This window comes from Macaca thibetana, chromosome 1, assembly GCF_024542745.1.
Source record: "Macaca thibetana thibetana isolate TM-01 chromosome 1, ASM2454274v1, whole genome shotgun sequence".
NCBI lineage: Eukaryota > Metazoa > Chordata > Mammalia > Primates > Cercopithecidae > Macaca > Macaca thibetana.
In genome coordinates this window covers 51,434,647-51,450,719 of record NC_065578.1, presented here as the reverse complement: position 1 = coordinate 51,450,719, position 16,073 = coordinate 51,434,647, and the positions used below count along the sequence as shown (strand labels likewise).

Genomic DNA, 16,073 nt, shown 5'->3' with positions numbered 1-16,073 from the left:
GCCTCCCGAGCAGCTGAGACTACAGGCACATGCTAATAAGCCTGACTTATATTTGTATTTTTAGTAAAGACGGGGTTTCACCATGTTGGCCACATTGGTCTCAAACTCCTGACCTCAAGTGATCTGCCTGCCTTGGCTTCCCAAAGTTAAAGGATTACAGGTGTGAGCCACTGAGCCTGGCCAGTTTTGGTTTTTTTTTTTTTTTTTTTTTTTTTTTTTTTTTTTTTTGACAAAGTCTTGCTCTGTTGCCCAGGCTGGAGCGCAGTGAGGCAACCTCAGCTCACTGCAACCTCCGCCTCTGGGTTCAAGCAATTCTCCTGCCTCAGCCTCCCAAGTAGCTGGGACTACAGGCATGTGCCACCACGCCCAGCTAATTTTTTGTATTTTTAGTAGAGACGGGTTTCGCCATGTCGGCCAGGATGGTCTTGATCTCTTGACCTCGTGATCTGCCCACCTTGGCCACCCAAAGTGCTGGGATTACAGGTGTGAGCCACCACACCAGGCACAGTTTCTTTTTTCTTTTTTTTTTTGAGATGGAGTCTCACTCTTTCTGCCCAGGCTGGAGTACACCGGCACGATCTCGGCTCACTGCAATCTCTGCCTCCTGGGTTCAAGTGATTCTCCTGCCTCAGCCTCCCAAGTAGCTGGGATTACAGATGCCCACCACCATGCCCAGCTAATTTTTTTGTACTTTTAGTAGAGACAGGGTTTCACCATGTTTGGGCAGGCTGGTCTCGAACTCCTGACCTCAGGTGATCCATCCGCCTCTGCCTCCCAAAGTGCTGGGCTTATAGGCGAGAGCCACCGTGCCCGGCCCAGCACAATTTCTTAATAACATGAAATGTCCACTGTTCACATTTTCAATAGTAACATTTTTGACACAATTTTAATGAATGCATTATTTCTTCTTTTTCTTTTTCTTTTTTTTTTTTTAAAGAGTCAGGGTCGGCCAGGTGCGGTGGCTCACGCCTATAATCCCAGCACTTTGGGAGGCTGAGGTGGGTGGATCACCGAAGTCAAGAGTTTGAGACCAGCCTAGCCAACATGGTGTAACCCCATCTGTACAAAAATATAAAATTAGCCGGGCATGATGGTGAGTGCTTGTAATCCCAGCAACTCAGGAGGCTGGGGTGGAAGAATCGCTTGAACCCGGGAGGCAGAGATTGCAGTGAGCCGAGACAGTGCCACTGCACTCCAGCCTGGGTGACAGAGCAAGATTCCATCTCAAAAAAAAAAAAAAAGTCAGGGTCTCGTCCTGTCTCCTAGGCTAGAGTGCAGTTGCACAATTACAGCTCACTATAGCCTCAAACTCCGGGGCTCATGCAATCCTCCCATCTCAGCCTCCTGAACAACTGGGAGTATAGGCACATGCCACCATACCCATTTAATTTTTATTTTGTGGGTTGGGGGCTGTCACTATATTACCCAGGATGGTCTTGAACTCCCGGTCTCAAGCCGTCTTCTCACCTTGGCCTTCCAAAGTGCTGGGATTACAGATGGGAGCCACCATGCCTGGCCTTATTTCATGCTTGAACCAGGCTTCAAATAAGGACCATACACTGTGGTTGGTGAATGTGACACAAGTCTCTTTTATTATATAGGTTCTCTTCAAACAACTTTTTTTGAAGAAACTGAGCCATTTTTCCTGTACTGTCCCACAATCTGGCAATTCTGATTGCTACCTGCGACACTGTTTAATGTATTTCTTTAACTATGTAGCTCCTATAAACTGACTGTTAAATTTAGAAATGTGACTAGATTCTATCTGACTCTTTTGGCAAGACTGCTTCATAGAGCCTACACTGTTTTTAATGGAATCAATGCTAACGGAATCAGTGCTAAGAAGCACTATATTCTATAATCTCAACACTTTGGGAGGCTGAGGTGGGAGGATCATCCGAGTCCATGAGTTCAAAACTAGCCTGAGAAACATAGCGAGATCCCATCTCTATTATTGTTAAAAAATAAAAATTACCCAAGCACAGCTGCAACGTAAAAATAAATAATAAAAATTAAATTTTAAAAATGAACCACTATAATAGTTGAAAAGGAAAGAAAAAGAGGTTGGGTATGCTGGCTCGCAACTGTAATCCCAGAACTTTGGGAGACCGAGGCAGGCGGATCACCTAAGTTCAGGTGTTCGAGACCAGCCTGGCCAACATGGTGAAACCCCATCTTCACTAAAAAGATAAAAATTTGCTGAGCGTGGTGGCACATGCCTGTAATCCCAGCTACTCCGGAGGCTGAGGCAGAATTGCTTGAACCTGGGAAGGGAAGCGGAGGTTGCAGTGAGCTGAGGTTGTGCCACCTGCAACAAGAGCAAAACTATCTCAAAAAAGAAAAAAAAAAAAAAAAAAGAGCCAGGCGTGGTGGTTCACGCCTATAATCCCAGCACTTTGGGAGGCTGACATGGACAGATCACAAGGTCAGGAGTTCAAGACCAGCCTGACCAACATGGTGAAACTCCATCTCTACTAAAAATACAAAAATTAGCCAGGCGTGGTGGTGGCACATGCCTATTATCTCAGCTACTTGGGAGGCTGAGGCAGGAGAATCACTTGAACCCGGGAGGTAGAGGTTGTAGTGAGCTAAGATCACGCCATTACACTCCAGCCTGGATGACAGAGCAAGACTCGGAAAGGAAAGGAGAAAGGAGAAAGGAGAAAGGAGAAAGGAGAAAGGAAAAAGGAAAAGAGGGTATAATAGCTCAAACTCAATGAATTAAAATTATTATTTTTTTTTTTTTTTTGAGTCAGAGTCTCTCTGTTACCCAGGCTGGAGTGCAGTGACACAATCTCGGCTCACTGCTACCTCCCAAATAACTGGGACTACAGGTACACACTGCAATGCCCACCTTATTTTGGTATTTTTAATAAAGATGGAGTTTTGCCACGTTGCCCAAGCTAGTCTTGAACTCCTGACCTCAAGTGATCCACCTGCCTTGGCCTCCCAAAGTGCTGGGATTACAGGCGTGAGCCACTGCGTCCAGCCTAAAATTCTGTTTTTTGTGTGTTTTTTTTTTTGAGATGGAGTTTTGCTCTTGTTGCCCAGGCTGGAGACTGGAGTGCAATGGCACCATCTCGGCTCACTGCAACCTCCGCCTCCCAGGTTCAAGCGATTCTCCTGCCTCAGCCCCTCAAGTAGCTGGGATTACAGGCATGTGCCACCATGCCCGGCTAATTTTGTATTTTTAGTAGAGTCAGGGTTTCTCCATGTTGGTCAGGCTGGTCTTCAAACTCCTGACCTCTGGTGATCCGCCCGCCTTGGCCTCCCAAACTGCTGGGATTACAGGCATGAGTCACCACACCTGGCCTTAAAATTACTTTTTAAAAGTATGTTTCCTTCAGACATATCTGTTTCTATGCCCAATAATAATTTAATTGTAAACAAAGCATAAGCTTGCATTCTAACTCTATTCATATGCCATCATAAGCATTTTTCATACTACCTTGTAATAATTTTTAATGGCTGAAGCAAATGTATGTATTGTATTTAATTTACCATTAACCTTTTTTTTTCTTTTTTTTGAGACAGGGTCTCTTTTATCACCCAGGCTGAAGTGTACTGGCACAATCATGGCTCACAGCAGCCTTGACCTCCTGGGTTCAAGTACCTCCCAACTCAGCCTCCCAAGTAGCTGGGACTACATCGTCTATGCCCTACCATATCCAGCTATTTTTTAATTTTTAGCAGAGATGGTATGTTGCCCAGGCTGGTCTCAAACTCCTGAGTTCGAGGAATCCTTCCACCTCAGCCTCCCAAGTAGCTAGGACTACAGGCATGTACCACCACATCCAGCTATTTTTTAATTTTTAGTAGAGATGAGGTCTCACTATGTTGCCTGGGCTGGTCTCGAACTCCTGAGCTAAGAGATCCTCCCACCTTGGCCTCCCAAAGTGCTGGGATTACAGGAGTGAGCCACCACACCTGGCCCATTATCCAATTTTGGACACAAATTACTTTAAATGTATTTGCTATTCTAGTTTAGTAACACTAAAATACACATCTCTTTGTTTACTGCACTTGTTTTAAGAATTATTTACTCAAAAAAGGAATCATTCGCTCAAAAAATTGGAACATATATCCCCCTTTTATTGGCAGAGATGAGGTTTTGCCATGTTGCCCACACTGCTCTTGAACTCCTAGGCTCAAGCGATCTGCCTGCCTCGGCCTCCCAGAGTTCTGGGATTACAGGTGTGAGCCACCACGCCCAGCTACAGATGGCTTTCTTTTTTTTTTTAGAAATGTAAAATATGTGAGCTTTATTACATGTTAAAGAAAGATAATATGACCCAAATTTACCAAAGTTACAATAAAATATTTTTAAACATACACAACATTGCAAATAACTGATGCTTTTTTCAATAAAGGTACCTGATATACTATTTAAAGACAGGATAAAACAAAGATACGTTTAATGACTTCCATATCATTTTAAAGTCATCTTATTGAACAACACATCATGAACTCTATAGTTGTATATCTAGGAAATTTACCAATGGCGCTCTCTTCTACCGGTGTGTATATTTTAATTTGTCTCACATGGGTGTCTCTTCCATTTTGATGACTGGCTAGAACAGCAATCTGTATCATGAATGCGCGAGTTGGCTTCCTATGATTATCAGTTAAGGGAATGTGAATCCAGTCACTTGGTTCCACCAATTCAAGTTGCCGAATTTCTTGAAGGTTGTGAAAATTATTTCCTACTTTGGCTGAGATCTTGCTTGGAGTATAGCTTTCATCAGATTTGTAGTCTGCATAAATACATAATGTCTTAACTGTTGTTTTTCTTCTGAATTGGATGTTCACTAAATAAGGCTGGGAACCATCTGATTGCCAATAAGATTCTAGATTGCCATCTCGTAACTGATCTACTCCAAATCCTGGTTTGCAAGATGAGAGTGACCAAAAAGCCTGTGACCCAATGTCCCGTACTGTTCCAGTCCTTTCCAACTGCTTAGGGTCAGCACCAGGAGATGTCTTGTTTGGTGTGGTCAGTTTTTAAATATTCTGGCTGCTTGCCAAAACTCAGGTTCTCAGGATCTCCAGCAGCTCTGTGCCACTCCCACTCGGCTTCCTAGGACAGCCTGGGTTCCCCAGTGACCCACATGTGGCTTTTCAAACGTATAAATATAACAGTGTCAATTTCACCAGCATTGAATACTATCAACATTTTCTATTTTTTGTTACATAAGCATAAAATTTTAATTTCTACCTCTTAGTGTCTAGTAAATTAAAATATTTCTCCATTGTTTACTAACTCACTAAACATCTTTTTGCCCATTTATATATTGAAAATGTGATGGTTTTAACTAATGTAGATGCTGTAAATAATAAAGATACTTTGCCAGTTGACATTCTATAACCAACTTCTGATTTGTTCTGCCAGAGAGAGCACTGATTTAAGACTCAATATACAACAATAATATAAACTCTGTGTTTTTCTTTCTTTTGTCACCTAGACTGGAGTGCAGTGGTATGAGCACAGCTCACTGCAGTCTCGACCACCCTGGGCTCAGGTGATCCTCCTGAGTAGCTGGGACCACAGGTACATGCCACCATGCCCAGGCTGGTCTAGAATTCCTGGGCTCAAGTCATCTGCCTGCCTCGGCCTCCCAAAGTGCTGGGATTACAGGCATGAGCCACCACACCTAGACTGTTTTTCAAATAATTCTCTTCTTTAAAAAAATTATATCCGGTGGTTTGTGCTTGCCATCAGTGGCTGTGTCAGTCTCTGGTAAAGGTGTGTCACTGTTGGCCGCAACCTCTGGGCTGGAATGAGCCATGCTCCTGGTGCAGCAGGGAGCCCAGCCATGGCCAGTACAGTGGTAGCAGTCGGACCGACCATTGCTGCTGCAGGATTTGCTGGCTGTTATGTTTTACAACCCATAAGGCATGTAGAACCTCAAGTAAAACAAATTTTTCGGCCAGGCATGGTGGCTCATGCCTGTAATCCCAGCACTTTGGGAGGCTGAGGTGGGCGGATCATGAGGTCAGGAGATCGAGACCATCCTGGCCTCCTACAGGTGAAACCCCATCTGTACTAAAAACACAAAAAATTAGCCAGGTGTGGTGGCACACGCCTGTAGTCCTAGCTACTTGGGAGGCTGGTGAGCCAAGACTGTGCTACTGCACTCCAGCCTGGGCGACACAGTGAGACTCTGTCTCAAACAAAACAAAACAAAAAAACCCCAAAACAAACAAACAACAACAAAAAAAACCCAAATTTTTCAAAGTCTACCAAAATCTGCCTTCGGTGGAGGCTATTACAGAGGTGTGTTTGAACCCGAAATGACAAAATGGAAAGTAGCATTAACGGTAGCTGTAAGCACTACTGCCAATAAAGAGAAAATAAGAGGTGCTCATTGACAAATTACGCTCTTAAATCATCCAGGTAGATCTTCTTCTATCATAACCAAAACTCAATGGAGCAAAAGATTTGCTAGAATGTCAAGCTAAAAAATGAAGTGAATGTATGAATTTTAAGTTCATATTACTTTACGTATATGAGTACCAATTTTTTTGTAATAAAATGCCTCAGCGCTACAACAAAAATGTGACCTAGATTAAATGGATAAATTTCCAGAAACACAACATCTACCAAGACTGAATCAGTAATAAACAGAAAATCTGAATAAACCTATAACTAGTGGGGAGATCGAATCAGTAATCAAAAACTTCTCAACAAAGAAAAGTCCTAGATCAGATGATTTTGCTGGTAAATTCTACCAAACATTTAAAGAACACCAACCCTTCTCAAACTCTTCCAAAAAATTGAAGAGGAGGAAACACTTCCTAACTCATTCTATAAAGCCAGCACTATCTCAATACCAAAACAAGGCAAACATATTATAAGAAAACTACAGACCAATATTCTGGATGAATGTATATTGATACAAAAATCCTCAAGTAATTAATAGCAAATTAAATTGAACATATTAATAGAATTATACACCATGACCAAGTGATACTTATTACTGGAATGCAAGGATAATTCAACATACGAAAATCAATTAATGTAATCACATTACCTGAACAAAATGAAACAAAAAACCCCAAATGATCATCTCAATTCATACAGAAAAAGCATTTAACAAAATTCAACACTTTCATGATTTAAAAAACTTTAAAACAACCCTAGTAACAGAAGTAAATTATCTCAGCATAATAAAGGCCATATATTAAAAATCCAGAGCCAACATCATATGCACTGGCAAAAGACTGAAAGCTAGTCTGGCCAACATGGTGAAACCCTGTCTCTACTAAAAATACAAAAATTAGCCAGGCATAGTGGCATGTGCCTGTAATCCCAGCTACTCAGGAGGCTGAGGTAGAAGAATCACTGGAACCTGGGAGGCAGAGGTTGCAGTGAGCCAAGATCACGTCACTGCACTCCAGCCTGGGTGACAGAGTGAGACTCCATCTAAAAAAAAAACCAAAAAACAAACAAACAAACAAACAAAAAACGACTGAAAGCTGGCCAAGCATGGTGACTCACACCTGTAATCCTAGCACTTTGGGAGGCCAAAATAGGCAGATCGCTTGAGCCTAGGCGTTCAGAACCAGCCTGGGCAACACAGTAGACCTCGTGTCTACTAAAAATTTTTAAAAATTACCCAGGTGTGGTGGTTCACACCTGTTAGTCCCAGCGACTCAAGAGGCTGAGGTTGGAAGATACCTTGAGCCCAGGAGGCTGAGGATGCGGTGAGGTGAGATGGTGGCAGTGCACTCAAGTCTGGGTGACAGAGTGAGACCCTGTCTCAAAAAAAAGACTGAAAGAACTTTTGCTTTAAGATAGAAAAAAGATAAGGTTATGTACTTTTGCCATGTCTATTTAATATAGTATTGGAAATTTAGCCAGAGCAATTAAAAATAAATAAAAGGCATCCAAATTGGAAAGGAAAAGGTAAAATTATCTCTGTATACTGACAACATATGCTACATTCAGTAAACCTCAAAGATTCCCCACAAACTAACACACAAAAACTGTTAGAGCTAATAAATGCGGCAAAGTTTCAGGACACAAAATCAACAAAAAAGTCAGCTGCATTTCTACATACTAATAATGAATTATCCAAAAACGAAATTAAGGAAACAATTCCATTTACAATAGCAACAAAAAGAATAAAATACCCAGAAATTAACTTAACCAAGGAGGTAAAATACTTGTACAGTGAAAACTACAAAAGACAAAAGATTGCCAAAAGAAATTAAAGAACATATAAATAAATGGAAAAACATCCCATGTTCATGGACTAGAAGACTTATTATTAAGATGTCAACAAATGCCCAAAGTGAGCTACAGATTCAATGCAATCTGTATCAAAACCCCAACTATGTTTTCTGCAGAAACAGAAAAATCCTTCTCAAATTCAAATTGAATCTCAAGGGATCCAAAATAGCCAAAATAATCTTGACAAACAACAACCCCAGAGGACTCTCATTCCGTGGTTTCAAAACTTACTACGAAGCTATGGTAATCAAAACCGTGTGGTACTGACATTAAAGACAGACATAAAGACCAATGGAATAGAAAAAAGCCCAGAAATAAACTCTCACTTATATGGTCCAATAAGTTTTGACAAGAGTGCCAAAACCATTCCGTAAGAACAGAACAGTCTTTCCAACAAATGGTACTGAGAAAACCAGATACCCACATTCAAAAAAATAAATCTAAGCTAATACTATACACGAAAAATTAATTCAAAATGGATCAAAGACCTAAACACAAGCACTAAAACTGAAAAACACTTAGAAGAAAACATAAGGGAAAGACTTCATGACATAAAATTTGGAGATGATTTCTTTGATACGACACCAAAAGCACAGGCAACAAAAGAAAATGTAAGTTGGAGTTCATCAAAATTAAAAACTTTGGTGCATCAAAGGACAACAGAGTGAAAAACCCAAGAATGAGAGAAAATATCTGCAAATCATTTATGTGATAGGAGACTGATATCCAGAATTATATATAAAGAGCTCTAAAACTCAACAACAGAAAAGACAACCCAATTTAAAAATGGGCAAAAGACCTGAATAGACATTTCTCCAAAGATATATAGAGACCAGTAAGTACATGAAAAGATGCTCAACATCACTAATCATTAGAGAAATACAAACCAAAACCACAGTGAGATACCACTTCATACCTATTAATATGGCTATTATCAAAACAATAGAAAACAAGTGTTGACAAGTATATTAGTCCATTTTCACATTGTTATGAAGAACTACTGGAGACTAGATAATTTATGAAGAAAAGGGATTTCACTGACTCACAGTTCCACAGACTTAACAGGGAGCTTGACTGGAAGGCCTCAGGAAACTTACAATCACATCAAAAGGCAAAGGGGAAGCAAGCACATCTTACCATCGTGGAGCAGGAGAGAGAGAGCATGCAAAGGGGAAAGTGCCACACTTTCAAACAACCAGATCTCATGAGAACTCACTATTATGAGAACAGCAAGGGAGAAATCTGCCCCCACTATTCAATCACCTCCTACCAGGCCCCTCCCCCAACACATGGGGATTACAATTCGGATGAGATTTGGGTGGGGACACAGAGCCAAACCGTATCAACGTATCATATACCATATATATATGTGGGAAACTGGAACTCTTGTGAATTGTTGGTGGGAATGGAAAATTGTGCAACTGCAGTGGAAAAAGAATATGGTGCTTAATCAAAAAATTAAACACAGGACTACCATATAATCCAGCAATTCTACTTCTGGGTATATACACAAAGAACTGAAAGCAGGGACTCAAATAGATACTTGTACACCCATGTTCATAGTAGCATTATTGGTAATAGGCAAGAGGTGGAAACAACTGAAGTGTCCATTGATGGTTAAATGAATTAACAAAATGTGGTACATACAATGAAATATTCAGAGTTAAAAAGGAACGAAACTCTGATACACGCTATGTGATGATTGGTATTAGGCGTCAACTTGACTGGACTGAGGAATGCCTAGATGGCTAGTATTGCTTCTGGGTGTGTCCATGAGGGTATTGCCAGAGGAGACTGACATTTAAGTCAGTGGACTGGGAGAGGAAGACCCATGCTTAAATGGGGGTGGGCACCATCCAATCAGCTGCCAGCACACTAAAACAAAGCAGGCAGAAGAAGCAAAGATAAGCCTGCTTGCTGAGTCTTCTGGTTTGCTTTCTCTTTTTCCTTATCAGATGCTTATATCCCCTCCTCCTGCCCATGTACATCAGACTCCAGGTTCTTTGGGCTCTGGATTCTGAGACTTGCACTAGCAGCCTCCTGGGGGCTCTCAGGCCTTGGGCCTCAGATTGAGGGCTGCACTGTTGGTTTCCCTGCTCTTGAGGCTTTCAAACTTGGGCTGAGCCATACCACTAGCTTCTCTTTCCCCAGCTTGCCAATAGATTATTGAGGGAATTCACCTTCTAACCATGTGAGCTGATTCTCCCTAATAAACTCTTGTATCTATACATATATCCTACCTATTAAAGTCATATATATATCATATACCATATATATATCATATATGATATATATATCTCCATATCCTATTGGTTCTGTCCTTCTGACTAATACATGCTACAACATGGATGAAATGTGAAGATAGACACAAAGGTACAAACATTGTGTAACCCCTCTTATATGAGGTGCCTAGAATAGTGAAATTAATACAGAGAGTAGAATAGCAGTCACCAGGCATCAGGGGCAAGGAAAGATGGAAAATTATTAAGTTTGAGATGATAAAAATGGCCGGGCACGGTGGCTCATGCTTGTAATCCCAGTGCTTTGGGAGGCCGAGGCAAGCAGATCACCTGAGGTCAGGAGTTTGAGACCAGCCTGACTAACATGGCGAAACCCCGTCTCTACTAAAAACACAAAAATTAGCCAGATGTGGTGGTGGGTACTTGTAATTCCAACTACTCGGGAGGCTGAGGCAGGAGAATCACTTGAACCCAGGAGGCAGAGGTTGCAGTGAGCCAAGATCACGCCATTGCACTCCAGCCTGGGCAATGAAGCGAGACTCTGTCTCAAAAAACACAAAAAGTTCTGGAGATAATTGTTACAGTCGTACAACAATGTGAATGCATTTAATGCCACTGAACCATACACCCTCAAACCCATATACACTGGTAAATTTTACGTTATGCATATTTTACCACAATAAAAAAATTATGACTAGTATTTAGAATGTATCAGCAGACTAGATATTGAGAAGGAGATGGCTTTCAGGAGAAGAGATGCAAAAAACAAAAAATAGCATGAACTCAGTGCAAACATTTTCTAGCTACATGTACTTTATTCCACTTTGCACCTAAGTTAACTGTTAATAACATTTGGTACTGAGTGAGGGCCTACTATCTTTCTGTTTCCCAAGGAGCCCAACCAGTGGCCATGTTTTAAAACCAAAGGAAGCGAGGAGCAGTGGCTCACACATATAATCCTAACACTTGGGGAGGCTGAAGCGAAGGCGATCCGTTGACCCCAGGACTTCGAGACCAGCCTAGGCAACATTAAATTCTTTTAAAATATCAGTGGCTGGGTGCAGTGGCTCACGCCTGTAATCCCAACACTTTGGGAGGCCAATGTGGGTGGATAACCTGAGGTCAGGAGCTCGAGACCAGCCTGGCCAACATGATGAAACCCTGTCTCTACTAAAAATACAAAAAATTAGTCGGGTGTGGTGGCAGGCGCCTGTAATCCCTACTACTTAGGAGGCTGAGGCAGGAGAATTGCTTGAACTCAGTAGGCAAAGGTTGCAGTGAGCCAAGATCTTGCTACTGCACTCCAGGCTGGGCAACAAGAGTAAAACTCCATCTCACGAAAAAAAAAAAGAAAAGAAAAGAAAAGAAATTAGTTACGCGTGGTGGCACATGCTTGTTGCCCCAGCTACCCAGGAGGCTGAGGTAGGAGGATTGCTTGACCCTGGAAGGTCAAGGTTGCAGTGAGCCATGATTATGCCACTGCACTCCAGCCTGGGCAACAGAGCAAGAGTTTGTCTCAAAAAGATAAATAAATAAAACAGGATAAAAAAATCCTTAAGAAAACTGATCTCTGAAGTTATTGTCTTAATGTGCTACTAATACAGATTTTCTGTATTCACACCTAAATTCTCAAATGTTAAACAAAAATGACTTCAACTCAAGTTACCCAAAAATAAACTGCAACTAATTTAGCACATAACTATTCAAAATAAGAAATTTATATCTAATAAAATAAATATTAGACATTTTTCATCTTTCTCTTTGAAATAGTATTTAAGGAATTTGTTTTAAAAATGATGCCATAAAGGCCAGGCATGGTGGCTCACACCTGTAATCCCAGCACTTTGGGAGGCCGAGGCTGATGTATTGCTTGAGCCCAGGAGTTTTGAGACCAGCCCAGGCAACACAGCAAAATCCCATCTCTACAAAAAAATACAAAAATTAGCTGGGTGTGGTGGTGTGTGCCTGTAGTCCCAGCTACTCAGGAGGCTGAGGTGGGATAATTGCCTGAGCCCAGGAAGTAGAGGCTGCAGTGAGTTGAGATTGCATCACTGCACTCCAGCCTGTGTGACAGAGTGAGACCCTGTCTCCAAAAATTAAAAATAAAAATTATGGTGTAAATGCAGACATTCCTCTCAGAAATGCAAAGAAAATAACATAAAAATCACCATAAAGAAACCTATTTAATTGTTTTATTTTTATTCTCTCAACTTTATTTATGGGAAAGAGCATGAGTTATACAGCTGGCAAGACTGCTTCAGAGTTCTACCATAGCAGTTTCTTCAATGTTAATTAGGGATACCATCATCTCTCTCATAGGTTTACCAGGAAGATTAAGTTAGATAAAGCAGAATAGGCACGAAACAAATGCCAGCTCCCTTTTGTTTCTAGAAGTCAAAGTCCCTGAGTTTGAATCCTAACTCTACTTACCGGCTGTGTGATTTTGAACAAGTTACTAAATCTTTCTAGGCCTATTTTGTCACTTGTAAATGTGGATTGCAACAGCAGCTACTTCCTAGGGTTGTTATGTGTATTAAATAAAGCCTGTAAGTCTGGATTTAGAAAAGCACCTGGCAAATGATAAACAATAAATATTACTATGTCATTCTCCTCACAACCACCACCACCACCACAATCTTTCTGCTTCCCACTGCAGAGCATCTGCAGCTTTGTAACTGTTCATTTCTCATTTCATATCTTTTTTTGTTTTTTTTTTTGAGGCAGTCTCGCTCTGTCGCCCAGGCTGGAGTGCAGTGGCCGGATCTCAGCTCACTGCAAGCTCCGCCTCCCGGGTTCACGCCATTCTCCTGCCTCAGCCTCCTGAGTAGCTGGGACTACAGGCGCCCGCCACCTCACCCGGCTAGTTTTTTGTATTTCTTAGTAGAGACGGGGTTTCACAGTGTTAGCCAGGATGGTCTCGATCTCCTGACCTCGTGATCTGCCTGACTCGGCCTCCCAAAGTGCTGGGATTACAGGCTTGAGCCACCGCGCCCGGCCCTCATTTCATATCTTTAAGTCATCTACAGAAACATGAATGGTATGTTTTACCAGGAGGCCCATTCTTTTCCTTTTTTTTTTTTTCTGCTTCTCTTTAGTAAAAAACAGAATACTACACAATAAGTAAATGCTCACTGAATTAAAGAACAAATAATATGTCATAAATTTTTTTTTGTTTTGAGACAGAGTCTCGCTCTGTCACCCAGGCTGGAGTGCAGTGGTGTGATCTCAATCTTGGCTCACTGCAACCTCCGCCTCCCGGGTTCAAACAATTCTTGTGCCTCAGCCTCCCAAGTAGCTGGGATTACAGGCGCCTGCTAATTTTTGTATTTTTAGTAGAGATGGGATTTCACCATATTGGCCAGGCTGGTCTCGAACTCATGATCTCAAGCTATCCACCTGCCTCAGCCTCCCAAAGTGCTGAGATTACAGGCGTGAGCCACTGCATCTGGCTAAACTAAAAAAAAAATTTTTTTTTAAAAGAACAAATGAATGGAAATAGGTGGACAGGTAGCAGCACAGACTGGTCCTACAGAACTTTTCTTGCTTCTCCAACCTAAAATGCTTGTATTGCAGTTCTTTGAAGAACTGACTCCTCAACCTTGATGTGCCATCTATGTCACTTCTCAGATGCCTTCTCATACCTTCTTCTGCCACCCCCATTTTTTATATTATCCCTCCTTATCTCCTTCATAGCCCTTGCCACAAATCATGCTTTTTTGTTTTGTTTTGTTTTTGTCACTGGCCTACTCTTTACATACCATGAGGGTAAGGAGCACAACATCATTGATGTAAACTTGCCACAGACAAATAACAGGCACTCGGTGTTTGCTGAATTAATCAATGATCTGGGACTCATTTACTCACTCATTAACAAACATTTATTGAGTACTTCACAGGTGCCAGGTATTTGTGCTGGATGCTGAATACAAAAACAAATCAGAGGCAATCTCAAGATCTTTACAACCTCATGGGGAACAAAGACAAAGACAATACTGTGTGATAAGTGCTATGACAGTCAGGGTGAGACCACTTTTAACCAATACAGCCTTTTGGAGGGTGTGTAATGGAAAATATTTCCCTGGGTTCAGCTTCACTAGAACCCATTAATTTAAATGTTGGTCCTGTTTTTTTCCATGCCAGATGGCTAAAATCACATCAATTACAAGGCAAGACAAATTTTCATGCAAAGTATGAGGGAAACTGTAAAACTGACACGTAATATTCCAAAGCAGCTACTTACTACTCTCATATCTATTCGTTCCCATCAGTATATAAGTAAATAAAAAACTAGGGAAAGAAACATTTTGGTTTGAATCTGTTCTTAAGTAGGAACAATACATATGACTAATTTAAAAATATTTTCCAAAGTTCTTACACCCATTATATCTAAATTTGATACCATCATCTAAAGATTGAAGGCACTGGATTAAAAAAAAAAGTACTGCTGCATTAAGAAATAGTATTCATTTATTTTTTAATTCATCTAACAAATATCTACTGAGCACCCACATGCCCTAGGGCTGAGGATACAGCAGCAATCAAGGCAGAAAAAAATCCTTACCCTCATGGAGCTTGGAACTGAATTGTAAAAACAAATAATAAACTAAGATAAGATATAAATGAAATCATAATTAGAAAGTCAGTAGATTAGCTGGGCACAGTGGCTCATGTCTGTAATCCCAGCACTTTGGGAGGCCAAGGCAAGTGGATCACTTGAGGTCAGGAGCTCCAGGCCAGCCTGGCCAACATAGTGAAACCCCTTATCTCTACGAAAAATACAAAAATTAGCCAGGTGTGGTGGCACATGCCTGTGGTCCTAGCTACTCAGGAGGCTGAGGCAGAAGAATTACCTGAGCCCAGGAGGCAGAGGTTGCAGTGAACTGAGATCACAAGAGATCACACCACACACTCCAGCCTGGGCAACAGAGACTCCGTCTCTCAAAAAAAAAAAAAAAAAAAAAAGATTCCCATAAGATCATAAATTCCAATTTACATACCTCTGAATCCCCAATACCTAGCCTAGAACTTTTTATATATTAGACACAATATATGCTTGTTGCAGTAAAGGGAATATAGCTATAAATGCTAAGTAATTACTATATATGCTTAATTTCTACTGAAATGGAACAAACTTTCTTTTTTTTCTATATCTAACACTATTTTACAAAATCACATCGCTTGGGGTATTTTTCTAGCTGCATTCCCAGCACAACCCAATTAATATCTATGTTTATAAGCCCTTTGCTTCTGAGAAGCTCAAGGATTTTTACAGATATTATCTCATTAATACTTATAACATCTCTAAGGTAAATGAGGGAAAAAGATGAAATTATGAATCCATAATCCACATGAATCCATGAATTCATAAATTCCACAAATTCCACTCAGCAAAAATTCCAACCATTTTGCAATTTGTGATGCATTTTGTGCATCATTTTCTTTCTGAATCCACCTAAGGTACCTATTTACTCATTGTAACTGGATGTGCTGGCCATTACCAAAAATGTTTTCATTATTTACTTAAGAAAGCAAAAATTTCAGAAAGTGTTACAGTAAGCAAAATACAGAACAACGTAAGAATGATGAATTTAATCTCCAAA

At 40.9% G+C, this 16,073-nt stretch overlaps 1 protein-coding gene and 1 pseudogene across 4 annotated transcripts in view; both read right to left on the bottom strand.

Moving 5' to 3' along the window:
• The window catches only part of ZFYVE9 (zinc finger FYVE-type containing 9), a 209,133-nt gene that overhangs the window by 103,716 nt on the left and 89,344 nt on the right, over positions 1-16,073 (bottom strand). The window lies entirely within an intron of this gene.
• On the bottom strand, positions 1,222-5,848 carry LOC126951271 (anaphase-promoting complex subunit 10-like; annotated as a pseudogene).